We start from the raw sequence: 15,414 nt of genomic DNA on the forward strand, positions 1-15,414 counted from the left end.
TGTTTAGCAGTTGGTATTTACATGTTATGTTATAATGTTATTTGGTATCATCCACACACCCCTGCTGTTTCTGACTAGTTGGTTGCTTCCACCCTTCATTTCCTGTTGTAACACCATTTTTGTTTAGTGGTTATCAAGATACTGTAGAGTGAGGAGGCTATGTACATCACTGTAAATTTACCTATGAAAACACCTTTATGTTCAACCTTTGTTACCTTGAAGAAGCATTCGAAAATACCTCTGAAGTTGTTATTCATTGAGTAAACTATCTGTTAAGGCGATCATTCAACTTGCTGCACACATTCTGACAGACTGGGTCTGAACGAATCTCGCCATAAGTACAACTGATGCCAAGACAGAACAGTAAATTTCCAGTAAATCTCCATGAGAATTCATCACACAGCCATCTCTGCAGCTTCAGAACTGTGAGTAACCATTCTCCTGTATGAAGAACAGTAATCTTGTCTGTGCACTGAGTGGAGCATCCAGTGTGAGCCAGGCTGCTGCTCTAGCTGCCTCATTGCAATAGACATTCAGCTCCCCATGCTCAGCCTGCTTGCAAATAAAAGTAACTACAGAGCTGAGCTTCTGCAGATTTCCAACAAGACACTAAAACTACAGCACTTGTCATTATGTCTGACAGAGATCCCACTTATGAGTCACCTGTATGTAATCAAGATAAAACAGACACCATGCTGCATTCTGCTCGTCCTATTAGAGCCCCTCATCCATCTTTGAAGGCAAGAGAGGTTTATGATGCAAGTAAGGAAGAGACATACAGTAACCTGACTGCATTATGGGAGAAAACTTTAAGTTGTATAACAGCCAGTAATGAAACTAGCAACAATTCTGAGCAATTGAACACGGGTCTCAAGGGTTAAGAAGGCATTTGAGAATTATAAAAGACTTTCTGAAAAGTACTCTTCCCTTTTGTCACATTCCGATGTAGAGGAAGCTTTACTAGAATTAAAGAACTTTATTTCTACTGACCAGCAGAGACATATCACTTATCTTGAAGCAAAGACACAGATAGAGGTTAGATTAGCACAACTACATGAAACTACATCCTGTATATCTACTGCTTTCAGACACTCAGGAAAATCAAATAGATCTGCCCGCTCATATCATAAATCATCTTCTAAGTCATTGCGGTCCTGCTCTGTAAGGTCAACACTGAGCGACCAAATACTCAAAGCTCGCCAAAGGGTTGCAGTAGCCCAGGTTCAAGCCACCTGTTCTGAAAGAGAAGCAGCCTTCAAGGCAGAAGCTAAATGCAAGGAAGCAGAAGCTAAATGCAAGGAAGCAGCCTTCAAGGCAGAAGCTAAATGCAAGGAAGCAGCCTTCAAAGCAGAAGCTAAACGCATTCAAGCAAGAATACAAGCAGAATCAGAGGCTCAGCTAGAAATCCTTCAGAAAAATAGAGAAAAGGAAGTAGCCTTAGCGGAATTATCCGTCTTGGAACAAGCCATTTTAGAAGAAGAAGGAGCATATTCTCCCAGCTTGGTTGCTTGTCAAGTCCCTGTTGAAAGGACCCTACAGTTTGTCTTAACCCAGAACCACGATGATACAGTTCCACCTACAGTTGGAGATTCTTCCCATAATCATCCAGCAATTCAATCAGAAGGCAACATGTCGTCAAAGCAAGCTGATCAACCAGATGCACCTTCCAACAGAGACACTTCACAGCTACCGCGTGCCACAAAATTAAGTGTACCAACTTATCCAGCTCATGTGCCACCACAACCATATGTGAACAGAGATTACAAGGACACAACAGAAGACTACAGAGTGAACTCTATACCACCTGTAATACAGTTAACTTCAACTTCAAACGCACAGAGATCTTCAGACACCAGACCCATACCTGGATTGAACCCATCTGCAATACCTTTCCACCTATCAGCCAGCATCAGATACCAACCATGATTCAAGATGGTGCACCATCAGTATCACCTGTGGATGTAAAAACTGAAAGGGTTGATAGTGCAGAGTTCAGCAAGTACATGATTCAGCGAGAGTTAATTACTACTGGACTGTCTAGATTCGACGATCACCCAGAGAACTATAGGAGTTGTAGATCTACATTTAAGGCGGTAACCAAGAACTTAGACATTGAACCTCAAGCAGAACTTGACTTACTAATAAGGTGGTTGGGGCGTCAATCTTCAGAACAAGTAAAGAGACTTAAATCTGTCTACATTTATAACTTTGAAGCAGGCCTTAATGCTGCCTGGGAAAAACTGGAACAAGACTATGGGAGCCCCGAAGTCATTGAATCTGCCTTATTCCAGAGACTAAAAGACTTTCCTAAGATTTCTGTTAAGGACAATCATAGGCTTAGAGAGTTAGGTGACCTCCTTCATGGACTTGAAATTGCTAAGTCAGATCCTAGTCTTAGCTATTTAGACACTGCTCAGGGCGTAAATCCTATTGTAGCAAAGTTGCCTAGTCATCTCCAGGGAAAGTGGACTAGCGTAGGATCAAGGTATAAATATGAACACCATGTTTCTTTTCCCCCCTTTTCCTATTTTGCAGAGTTCGTCAGGAAGATCGCAAGAACCAAGAATGAACCAAGCTTCCTGTATCCAGATACAACCATCTTTCCTTCAACTACTTCAAAGGATGATGCGGGATGTTGTCTAGGGCGGCGTTGCGGGCCAGCTTGAGGACCTCAGCCGTCAGATACTCCAGGACGGCGACCAGATAGATGGGAGCTCCGACCCCGATCCGCTCGGGATAGTGGCCCTTCCAGAGCAGGCGATGAACACGACCGACTGGGAACTGCAGACCAGCCCGAGCATTGCCTCCTTGTTTGCTGCGACCAGAGATGATTGGATGACTGAGGAACCACACAGAGATAACAGAGATTCTTAACATACATTTCCTCTTTTCATGCTGCTAAACAAGCCTACTTTGTCACTCTTATTAATACATTGTCATCCAGTTCTCGTCTCTTCTCTACTTTTAACTCTCTACTTTCTCCACCTCCACCCAGTACCTCATTCACTGCTCACAAGATTGCAAATCATTTCAAAAATAAGATTGATGCAATTCGTAGGGGCATTGCCACTGCACAGACATCCATCCCACTTAGCCTACCTTATACTAAACCTCCCTCAACACTTTCCTCCTTTGACCTTGCTACTACCGAAGAGGTCACTAAGGTTTTATCAGAAGCTCGTCTCACTACCTGCCCTCACAACTACTACGGTCACCCTCACAACTACTACGGTCACCCTCTTCTTCCATCCTATCCACATCTTCAATCTCTCCCTCTCTAACGGTACCTTCCCCTCACCTCTAAAGCAAGCACACATCACTCCCATACCTCAAAAGCTCTCCCTGGACCACCGCCAACCTGAACAACTTAGGACCCATCTCCCTCTAAACTCTTGGAACGCTTAGTTTACAATTGCTTTAGCTCCCACAACACCTTATTGACCCTTTACAGTCTGGCTTTTGCTCACTCCACTCCACTGAAACTGCCCTATTAAAACTCACTACTTACCTCTCTGCGGCATTTGATATGATTGACCCTCCTCCTCAAAAAACTCCACTCTCTTGGCCTCAGAGACTCTGCTCTCTCCTGGTTCTCCTCCTACCTATTGCAGCGCTCCTTCAGCATTACCTATAACGCTCCCACTTTCTGTAGGGATCCCTCAAGGTTTTGTCCTTGGACCCCTTCTCTTCTCCATCTACACCACCTCCCTTGGTCAATTGATAAACTCCCATCTCTATGCTTATGACACACAAATCTATCTTTCTACCACTCACCTCACCCTTTCAGTCTCATCTCGCATTACTTCCCTCCTTCCCTGCTTTCCTCCCCTATCTTCATTTCTTTCATATCTTGTCTTCCTTCCTTCCTTTCTTCACTTCTTACTCCTTCCTTCCCTTTGCTCCCTTTCATTCCTTCCATCCTGAACTTCTCTCCCCATCCATCCCTTTCTTCCCTCCCATCACTTCCTTTTTCTTCCCTTCCCCTCTTTTCTTCCTTCTTTCCCTTCCTTTCCTTCTTCCCTCCAATTCCTTTTTTCGTCTTTCCTTCCTTCCTTCTTTCCTTCATTCCCTCCCTCCCTCCCCTCCCCTTCCCTCCCCTAACTCTGCTTCATTCATTTCCTTACTTCTCTACCTTTTCCTTCTTTCTCTTCCCTCACTCACTCCCCTGCACTCCCTTTCTTCCTTCCCTCCTTCCTTCCTCCTTTCCTTTTTCCATTCCCTCCCCTCATCTCCTTAATTCATTCCGTACTTCCCTCCTCTCCTTCCTTCCTTCTTCCATTCTATCATTCCTTCCCTTCCTTCCTCTCTCCCTCCCTCCCTCCCTTCCCTTCTTATCATTCTTTTCATCCTTCCCTTCCCTCCCCTTCCTTCCTTCCTTCTTTTCTTCCTTTCCTTCCCTTCCATCCCAAACCTCCCTCCTTTTCTTCTTTTCCTTCCCTTCCATCCCAATCCTTCCTCCTTTCCTTCCTTCATCCCCCTCCCCTTCTCCATTTCCTTACAATCCTTTCCCTTCATTTCTTCTTCCCTCTCCCTCATTCCTTCCTTTATTTCTTCCCATCCTTTCCCTTTCCTTCCTTCAATACATTTCTATCTTCCTTCCCTCCTCCCTCCTCCTTCCTTCCTTTCTTCCTTACTCCTTTCCTCCCTCCATTCCCTCCCCTCATTTCCTTCCTTCATTTATTCCCTACTTCCCTCGCTCCCTTCCTTCGTTTTTTTCTTCTCTCCTTTCTTCCCTTTCTTCCTTCCCTTCCTTTCATTCTTTTCATCCTCACCTCCTCTCCTTCCTTTTCTCCTTCTTTTTTTCCTTTCCTTTCCTCCCTTCCATCCCAATCCTCCCTCCTTTTCCTTTCTTCACCCTCTCCCCTTCTCCATTTCCTCCCATCCTTTCCTTCCGTCCCTCCCTCTTTCCTATCCTACTACTTTCTTACTTTCTTCCTCTTCTTCCTCCCATCCTTCCCTTTCTTCTCTCCCTCCACTTCCCTTTCCTTCCCTTCCCCTTTTTCCTTCCGTCTTTCTTTTCCTTCCCATACTTGCAACCTTTCTTCCTTTCCTTCCTCCCTCCTTCATTCCTTCCATTCCTTCCTTTCTTCCTTTTTTCCTTCCTTCATTCCCTCCCTCCTTCTTTCCTTCCTTTCCTCCTTCCATTCCCTTCATTCATTGCCTTACTTCCCTACCGTCCTTCTTTCTCTTCCCTCCTTCACTCCCCTCCACTCCTTTTTCCATTCCATTCCCTTCCCTCATATCCTTCATTCATTCCCTACTTCCCTCCTTTCCTTCCTTCCTTCTTCCCTTCTTTCCTTCCTTCCCTTTCTTCCTTCATTCCTTTCCACTTTTCCTCCCTTTCCTATCCTTTCTTTCTTTCTTTCTTTCTTTCTTTCTTTCTTCCCTTCCCTTCACTTCCCTTCCCTTCCTTTCATTCTTTCCATCCTTACCTCCCCCCCTTCCTTCCCTCCTTCGTTTCTTCCTTTCCTTCCCGTCCCTTCCATCCCAATCCTCCCTCTTTTCCCTTCCTTCACCCCCCTCCCCTTCTCCATTTCCTCCCATCCTTTCCTTCCGTCCCTCCCTCTTTCCTATCCCCCTACTTTCTTCCTTCCTTTTTTCCTCTTTTTCCTCCCATCCTTCCCTTTCTTCCCTCCCTCCACTTCCCTTCCCCTCTTTCCTTCCTTCTTTCCCTTCCTTCCCTTACTTGCAACCTTTCTTCCTTTCAATCCCTCCTTCTTTCCTTCCATTCCTTCCTTTCTTCCCTCCCCTACTCTCCTTCATTCATTCCCTTACTTCTCTACCTTCCTTCTTTCACTTCCTTCCTTTCTCCCTTCCTCCCTTCCTTCCTTCCTTCTTTCTTTCTTTACTTACTTCCTTTCTTCCTTCTCTGCTTCCCTCCCGTTTCTTCCTTCTCTTCCTTTCATTCTTTTCATCCTTCCCTCCCCTTCCTTCCCTTCTTCTTTTCTTCCTTTCTTTCCCTTCCCTTTCATCCTAATCCTCCCTCCTTTCCTCCCCTTCTCCATTTCCTTCCATTCTTCCTTCTTATATCCCTTCCATCCTTTACTTCCATCCTTTCTTCTTCCTTCTCCCTCATTCCTTCCTTCATTTCCTCCCATCCTTTCCTTCCTTCCTTGCTTTCCTTCCTGCTTAACTCCCCTCCCTTCCTGATTTCTTCCCCTCTCTTAATTTCTCTCCTTCCTTTTCTCCCTATATTCACTCCCTTGCACTCCTTTCCTTCTTCCCTTCTTTCCTTCCTTCCCCCCTTCTTTCCTTTCATACCTTCCATACTGAACTTCTCTCCCCATCCTTCCATCCTTTTCTTCCTATCCTTCCCTTCCATCCCATCCCTACCCTTCTTCCTTCCATTCTTCCTTCATCCCTTCCCTTCTTATCTCCATTTCATCCTTTCTTCTTCTCTCCCCCATTCCTTGCTTCATTTCCTCCCATCCTTTGCTTCCTTGCTTTCCTTCCCGCTTCCCTCCCCGCCTTTCTCTCCACCCCTTCCTGATTTCCTCCCCTCCCTTCAATTTCTTTCCTTCATATCTTCTTCCTTCCTTCCTTTCTTCACTTCATACTATTCCTTCCCTCTTTTCACTTTCCTTTCTTTTCTTTTCCTTTATCTTCCCTTTTTCTCCTTCTTCCTTCCCTCTTTTTCTTCCTTTACTTTATTCCTATCCTCTCTCCCCAGGAGGGGTAGGAAGGAAAGAAGGAAGGAAAAGGAAAGAAAGGGTAGGGAAGAGAAGAGAAGGAAAGGGGAGAGACGAAGGGAAGGAAGGAAAGTAGGAAGTTAGTGAGGGAAGGAAAGGGAGGTATGGAAGAAAGGAAGGAAGGGGAGGTAGGGAAGAAGGAAGGAGTGAAAGAAAAGAAGTAAGGCAGGGAAGTAGGGAATGCATGAAGGGAGGGAGGAAAAGAGGAAGGAAGAAAAGAGGAAGGAAGGGGAGGAATGAAGGAAGTAGGAAAAAAGCAAGGAAGAAAGTAAGGGAAGGGAAAGAAAGAAGGAAGGAAAGAGGGGAAGGGAAGTGGGGGGAGGGAAGAAAGGGAAGGATGAGAGGAAGAAGAGGAAGAAAGGAAGGAAGAAAGGAATGGGGAAGGAAGGAGGATAGAAATCTATGGAAGGAAGGAAGAAATTAAGGAAGGAAGGTAAAGAAAGGAAAGGAAGGAAATGAAAGGAAAGAAAGAAAAATGGAAAGGCAGGGGAGGGAAGGAAGAAGGGAATGCAGAAAGGAAATAAGGGACGAAAGGGGAGGAGAAGGGGAAGAAGGAAAGTAAAGAAAGAATAAAATGAAGGGAGAAGAATAAGGGATGGTAGGAAGGCAAGGAAAGCAGGAAGGAAAGAAGGAAGGGAAGGGCTTCCCTTCGTAAGGAAGGGAGGGAGGGAAGAAAAGAATGGAAAAAGAGGGGAGGAAATGGAAGGAAGGAATGAGGGAAAGAACAAGGATGGAAGAATAGAAGGAAATGGAGATGGGGAGTGGTGAAGGAAAGAAAGAACAGAGGTAGGATTGTAGGGATGGAAGTGAAGCGAAAGAAGAAAGGAAGGGAATGAAGGGAGGGAGGGAAGAAAGAAAAGATAGGAAAGGGAGGAAGGAAGAAAAGGAAGGGAAAAGAAAGGCATGGAAGGAATGAAGGAGAGGAGAGGAAGAAAGGAAGGTAAGGATGGAAGGGTGGGAAGGGATGAAGGAAGAAGGGGAGGGAGGAAATAAAAGGAAAGGAAAGGGGCGTGAAAAATTGAAGCAAAGGAGGAGAAAGAAGGAAAGGAAAGAAAGAATAAAAGGAAGGGAGAGGAATAAGGGATGGAAGGAAAGGGAAGGAAGTGAGGGAATGAAGTGAAGAAAGGAAGGAAGGGAAGGAGGGGAGGAATTGAATGAAGGAGCAAGGAGAAAAGCAAAGAAGAAAGTAAGGGAAGGGAAAGAAAGAAGGAAGGAAAGAGGGGAAGTGGAGGGAGGGAAGGATGGGAGGAAGAAGAGGAAGAAAGAATGGAATGGGGAAGGAAGGAGGATAGAATCAATGGAAGGAAGGGAAGGAAAGAAAGAAGAAATGAAGGAAGGAAAAGAAAGGAAAGAAAGAAGAATGGAAAGCAAGGAAGAAGGAAGGATAAGAGGAAGAAGAGAAAGGAAAGAAGGGTAGAAATGGAAGGAAGGAGAAGGGGAAGAAGGAAAGTAAAGAGAATAAAAAGGAAGGGCGAAGAATAAGGGATGGTAGGAGAGGGAAGGGGAAGGAGAGAATCCCAGAAGGAACGCAGGAAGGAAGGAAGAGAAAGCAGGAAAGAAGGAAGGGAAAGGAATGAAATGGTGGGGAAGGGTGGAGGGAAAGGAAGGAAGGGAAGAAGAAGCGAGTGGAAGGGAAGCAGGCAAGAATGTAGCTTCCCTAGGAGGAAAGGAGGGGAGGAAATGAAAGGAAGGAGAACAGGATGGAATTGAAGGTAGGAAGAAAGAAAAGATAGGATAGGAAAGGGTGGAAGGGAGAAAAGGAATGAAGGAAGAAAGGGAAGGAAGGAGAGAACGTAAGAAGGAAGAATGGGGGGAAGGGAAAGGAAAAGAAAGGCATGGAAGGAATGAAAGAAGGAAGGAGGAAAGAAGGAAGGAAGTTAAGGATGAAAGTGTGGGATCCTTCCCTCCTGGGAAGGGATGAAGGATGAAGGGGAGGAAGGAAAGAAAGGAACGATGGAAGGAAGGAAGGAGGATTTCTCCCTATGTAGGGAGGTTAGGAAGAAATTAAGTGTAGGAAAGGGGACAATCTTGATATAATGATTGCTACACCTGGCTAGATGCACGGCCATGAATCTGAAATTACACATTACAAAGACTTTTTGCAGCTGCAGGAGATCCTTGTCCGTCTTTCAGAAAGTCGCCAAACCTTGCTTTTCTTAGCCACGCTTCCCAAAATGCTGCTAGCAGGCCAAGGTCTTACTGAAACTGTGCTAATCCGTCTGGATACGGAGCTAAAGCTGGCCATGTTTTATGTTGTGCTTTCTACATCTACATCTCAGGCACAAACAACCATGCTGGATATGGTAGCTCATGATGAAACTCTAAATGTGTATGATCTCTAGGAAGACCCTTGAAACGCCTCCCTTCCTTCCATCGTTCCTTCCTCTTTGCGTGACCCCCAGTTTCCGATCAAGAAGCGGATGGTGCTATAGGACGAGTCCCACAAAGTTTGAATGATGTTGAAGATTCTCCCCAATCACAAATCATGAGCGTACTTTAGAACTGCAGAACCTTCATCTCTGAGAAGGCTTACAAACAGTACAGCAAATCCAGACCAGCCCCAGCTCGAGTCTATGAAACCTGTCAAAGAGGCCAGTTGAGGTTACAATGAATTTAAGAAAGTAAAGCTGAAGAAAAGATCTTGACACTTCCAAGCTTGACACTTGCAGTTGTTTAGAATATGACATGGCTCATTTAGAATAGAATTACTTGCTGTGCAGATTGTATTTATTATGATTGAACCAGTGACCAAAGATTGCTTGTGTTCTGGGAGCATGGGTTAAAATCCTTGAATTAATATGAAAGCGTTAAATTGGAAAATGTAGTGCTTTGCACACTGCTCCTATTTTGGGTGAGGATAAGATGATCAGATGAGATACTGCTCCTGGACAACATGAAGAATTGAGTACTGTCCGTGATACTTTATTTATTTGCACTAACATACAATTTTGAGGACAAGCTTTCCTCCCCGAGTCAAGGTCAAAGCAGTACTACATGAAAATCCTGATATAATCATTGCTTCACCTGGCCGTCTGATGCAGAGCAATGTGGATTATGTCATTTTTGAGGAAGCAGAAAGACTTTTGCTGAGCTGCTGCAGGGGATCCTTGCTTGTCTTCCAGAAAATAACCACACCTTTTTTTCTCAGTCACTCAGTTTTTCCCAGGATGCTGCTAGAATTTGCCCGTGCAGAATTTACTGATAATGTGCGGATTACAGTTTTAGACGGATCAGTCTGGATTTTGATTACAAAGCTAAGTGATCAGTTAAAGCTGACATGTTTAATGTGAGGGCAGAAGGTAAACCTGCTGTGCTTCTACATCTTATTACGCTGCATTATGAATCCTTTACTTTATGATTTCCTTTCTTTTCCATCCTTTTGTCCTTCCTTCATTCCCTTCCTTCCATACATTTCTATCCACCTTCCCTCTTTCCTCCCTTCCTTTCTTCCTCCCTTTCTTCCTCCCATCCTTCCCTTTCTTCCCTCCTTCCACTTCCCTCTTCAACTTCCCTGCACTCCATTCCTTCCTTTATTCCTCATCTCCTTCTTTCATTTATTCCCTTCTTCCCTCCCTCCCTTCCCTCCTCCCTTTTATTCTTTTCTCCTTCCTTCCCTTTCTTCCCTTCGTTTCTTTCTTCGCACCCGTTCCAGCCTTCTCTTCCTTTTATTTTTTTCATCCTTACCTTCCCTCTCCTTCCTTTTCTCCTTCTTTTCTTCCTTTCCTTCCCTTCACTTCATCCCAATCCTCCCTCCTTTCCTTCCTTCACTTCCCTGCCCTTCTCCATAACCTCCCATCCTACCATCTTTTCCTTCCGTCCATACCTCTTTCCTAACCTACTACTTTCTTCCTTCCCTTTTCTTCCTTTCCCCTCTTTCCTTCCTTCTTTGCCTTCTTTCCCTTACTTGTAACCTTGCTTCCTTTCCTTCCTCCCTCCTTAAATCCTTCCATTCCTTCCTTTTTTCCTTCCTCCTCCATTCCCACCCCTACACTCCTTCATTCATTCCCTTACTTTTCTACCGTCCTTCTTTCCCTTCCTTCCTTTCTTCTTTCCTTCCTTCCTTCCTCCTTCCCTCTTTTCACTTCTTTATTTCCCTCGCTTCCATTCCCTTCTCTTCTCTACCCTCCTTTCCTTCCATCCCAAACTTCCTTTCCCTTTCTTTCTTCATTCTTTCCTTCCTGCTTTCCCTGCCTTCTTTTCTTCCTTCCTTCTATCCCTCCCTCCTTCACTCTGTTCTTTTCCTTCTTCCCTCCGTCCCTCCCTGTTTCCCTCCTTCCCTAGCTCCCTTTTCCCTTCTTTCCTTTTTCCCCTTCTCCTTCTTATGCTTCTATTTCTCCTCTTTCCTTTCTGCCTTGATTTCTTCCCTTACCTCTCCTTCCCATCCTTCTTTTTTTCTCATCTTTCCTTTTTTTTCCCATCCTACCTTTCCCCCTCTCCCTTTCTTCCCTTCCTCCATCCCCTTCCTTTGTTCCTTTTTCCCTTCCCTCATTTCCTTTCCTTTCTCTACCCTTTTCTTACCCTTCCTTTCTTCCCTTTGCTTCCTTTCATTCCTTCCATCCTGAACTTCTCTCCCCATCCTTCCCTTTCTTCCCTCACATCACTTCCTTTTTCTTCCCTTCCCCTCTTTCCTTCCCTCCCATCACTTCCTTTTTCTTCCCTTCCCCTCTTTCCTTCCTTCTTTCCCTTCCTTTCTTTCTTTCTTTCTTCCCTCCTTCATTCCTCCCATTCCTTATTTTCGTCTTTCCTTCCTTCTTTCCTTCCTTTTTTTCTTCATTCCCTCCCTAACTTTCCGTCCCCTAACTCTCCATTCATTCCCCTACTTCCCACCTTCCTTCTTTCTCTTCCCTCCCTCCCTCCCCTACACTCCCTTTCTTCCTTCCCCACTTCCCTCCTTTCCTTCCTTCCTTCTTCCTTCTATCCTTCCCTTCCTTTCCTTTTTCCCTCCCTCCCTCTCTCCCTCCCTCTTGTTCTTTCCTTCCCTTCCTATCATTCTTTTCATCCTTGCCTTCCCTCTTTTTCCTTCCCTCCTGCTTTTCTTCCTTTTTTTCCCTTCCATTCAAAACCTCCCTCCTTTTCTTCCTTTCCTTCCCTTCCCAATCCTTCCTCCTTTCCTGCCTTCAACCCCTCCCTTTTTCCATTTCCTTCCATTCTTCCTTCTTATCCCCTTCCATCCTTTCCCTTCCTTGATTTCTTCCTTCCATACATTTCTATCCTCCTTCCTTCCACTCCTTTCTTCCCTCCTTCCACTTCGCTCTTCACTCCACTCCCTTTCTTCCTTCCTTCCCTCCCCTTCCCCTGCCTTCCCTCCCAACCTTCCTTTCTTCCTCCTTTCCTCCTTTCCTCCCTCCATTCCCCCCCTCAATCTCCTTCTCAATCTGAAAGGATCCCACACTTTCATCCTTTCCTTCCTTTCTTCTTTCCTCCCTCCTTCCTACTTTCCTTCATTCCTTCCATGCCTTTCTTTTCCTTTCCCTTCCCCCATTCACATCCCTCCCTTTCTTCCTTCTTACGTTCTCTCCTTCCTTCCCTTTCTTCCTTCATTCCTTTCCTCCCTTCCACCCTTTCCTATCCTATCTTTTCTTTCTTCCTACCTTCAATTCCATCCTTGTTCTCTCCCTCCTTCCTTTTATTTCCTCCCCTCCTTTCCTTCCTTCCCTACATTCTTGCCTGCTTCCCTTCCACTCGCTTCTTCCTTCCTTCCTTCCTTCCTTCCTTCCTTCCTTTCCTTCCCTCCACCCTTCCCCACCATTTCATTCCTTTCCCTTCCTTCTTTCCTGCTTTCTCTGCCTCCATCCTTCCCTCCCTCCACTTCCCTTCTTTGCCCTTCCCCTCTTTCCTTCCTTCTTTCTTTCCCTTCCCTTACTTTCTTCTTTGCTTTTTTCCTTCCTCCTTCCTTCATTCCTCCCCTCCTTCCCTTCCTTCCTTTCTTCACTTTGTTCCCTCACTTCCTTCCCTTTCCTTCCATCCCTTATTCCTCTCCCTTCCTTTTATTCTTTCTTTCCTTTTCCTTTCCTTCTTCCCCTTCTCCTCCTTTGCTTCAATTTTCCCGTCCCTTTCCTTTCCTTTTATTTCCTCCCTCCCCTTCTTCCTTCATCCCTTCCCTCCTTCCTACCCTTCCATCCTTACCTTCCTTTCTTCCTCTCCTCTCCTTCATTCCTTCCATGCCTTTCTTTTCCCTCCTTCACCTCCCCTCCCTTCCTACGTTCTCTCCTTCCTTCCTTCCTTCCTTCCTTCCCTTTCTTCCTTCATTCCTTTTCTTCCTTCCTCCCTTTCCTATCCTATCTTTTCTTTCTGCCCTCCCTCCTTTCATTCCCTTCCTTTCTTCTTTCGTTTCACTTCCATCCCTACAATCTTACCTCTGTTCTTTCTTTCCTTCACCACTCCCCATCTCCATTTCCTTCTATTCTTCCATCCTTGTTCTTTCCCTCATTCCTTCCTTCCATTTCCTCCCCTCTTTTTCCCTTCTTTCCTTTCTTCCCTCCCTCCCTCCCTCCCTTCCTTCTTTCCTTACTGCTTTTCTTGCCTTCCTACCATCCCTTATTCTTCTCCCTTCATTTTATTCTTTCTTTACTTTCCTTCTTCCCCTTCTCCTCCCCTTTCGCCCCTTCTTTCCTTTCTGCATTCCCTTCTTCCTTCCCTCCCTTCCTTTCCATTCTTCTTTCTTTCCTTTCATTTCCTTCCTTTCCTTTCTTTACCTTCCTTCCTTAATTTCTTCCTTCCTTCCTCCCTTCCATAGATTTCTATCGTCCTTCCTTCCCCATTCCTTTCTTCCTTCCTTTCTTCCTCTTCTTCCTCTCATCCTTCCCTTTCTTCCCTCCCCCCCACTTCCCTTCTCTTCCCTTTCCCTCTTTCCTTCCTTCTTTCTTTCCCTTCCCTTACTTTCTTCCTTGCTTTTTTCCTAATTCCTTCATTCCTCCCCTTCCTTCCTTTTTTCTTCCCTCCTTCCTCTTTTCCTTCATGCATTCCCTACTTCCCTGCCTTACTTCTTTTCTTTCACTCCTTTCTTCTTCCCTACCTCCCCTTCCTTCCTTTCTTTCTTTCTTTCTTCCATACCTCCCTTTTCTTCCCTCACTAACTTCCTACTTTCCTTCCTTCCCTTCCCTCCGTCTCTCCCCTTTCCTTCTCTTCTCTTCCCTATCCTTTCTTTCCTTTCCCTTCCTTCCTTCTTTCCTTCCTGCCCCTCCTGGGGAGAGAGGATAGGAATAAAGTAAAGGAAGAAAAAGAGGGAAGGAAGAAGGAGAAAAAGGGAAGAAAAACGAAAAGAAAGGAAAGTGAAAAGAGGGAAGGAATAGTATGAAGTGAAGAAAGGAAGAAGTTATGAAGGAAAGAAATTGAAGGGAGGGGAGGAAATCAGGAAGGGGTGGAGAGAAAGGAGGGGAGGAAAGCGGGAAGGAAAGCAAGGAAGCAAAGGATGGGAGGAAATGAAGGAAGGAATGAGGGAGAGAAGAAGAAAGGAAAGGATGAAATGGAGATAAGAAGAGAAGGGATGAAGGAAGAATGGAAGGAAGAAGGGTAGGGATGGGATGGAAGGGAAGGATAGGAAGAAAAGGAGGGAAGGATGGGGAGAGAAGTTCAGTATGGAAGGAATGAAAGGAAGCAAAGGGAAGGAAGGACGGGAAGAAAGGATAGAATGGGGGAAGGAAGGAGAGAAGGGAAGAAGGAAAGGAGTGCAAGGGAGTGAATATAGGGAGAAAAGTAAGAAAAAAGGAGGGAATTAAAAAAGTAGAGGAAGGAAGGATAGAAATGTATGGAGAGGAAGGAAGGAAAAAAGGTAGGAAAGAAAGAAAGGAAAAGAAAGGAAAAGCAAAGAAAGGGTAAGAAAAGGATAGAGAAAGGAAAGGAAGGAAGGGAAAAAGGCACAAAGGAAGGAAGGGGATGCAGGAAGGAAGGGAGGGGAGTTAAGCGGGAAGGAAAGCAAGGAAAGAAGGAAAGGATGGGAGGAAATGAAGGAAGAAATGAGGGAGAGGGAAGAAGAAAGGAAGGTAAAGGATGGACGGGATATAAGAAGGAAGAATGGAAGGAAATGGAGAAGGGGAGCAAAGGAGGGAAGATTAGGATGAAAAGGAAGGGAAGGAAGAAAAGAAAAAGGGAAGGAAGGGGAGGGAAGGTAAGGATGAAAAGAATGAAAGGAAGGGAAAGAAGAAACGGGAGGGAAGCAGAAAAGGAAGAAAGGAAGGAAGGAAAGAAGGAAGGAAGAGAGGAAGGGAGGAAGGAAGGAAGTGAAAGAAGGAAGGTAGAGGAGTAAGGGAATGAATGAAGGAGAGTAGGGGAGGGATTGAAAGGAAGAAAGGTTGCAAGTAAGGGAAGGAAGGGAAAGAAGGAAGGAAAGAGGGGAAGGGAAGTGGAGGGTGTTAAAAAAGGGAAGGATGGGAGGAAGAAGAGGAAAAAAGGAAGGAAGAAAATAGGGGGATAGGAAAGAGGGAGGGACGGAAGGAAAGGAAGAAACGAAGGAGGGAAGGAAGGGGGGGAGGTAAGGATGGAAAGAATGAAAGGAAGGGAAGGAAGGGTAGAAAGAAAAAGAAAGAAAGGGAGGAAAGCAGGGGAGGAAGGGAGGGGAGTGAAGGAGGAAGGAAAGCAAGGAAAGAATCTAAGGATGGGAGGATTGGGATGGAAGGGAAGGAAAGGAAGAAAAGAAGGAGGGAAGGAAGGGAAGGGAAAATAAGGATGAAAAGAATGAAAGGAAGGAACAGGAGGGAAGGATGAAAAGTAAGGAAAGGAAAGAAGG

This window comes from Staurois parvus, unplaced genomic scaffold, assembly GCF_062004578.1.
Source record: "Staurois parvus isolate SC_StPar_1 unplaced genomic scaffold, SC_StPar_1.0 ptg000167l, whole genome shotgun sequence".
Classification (NCBI taxonomy): domain Eukaryota; kingdom Metazoa; phylum Chordata; class Amphibia; order Anura; family Ranidae; genus Staurois; species Staurois parvus.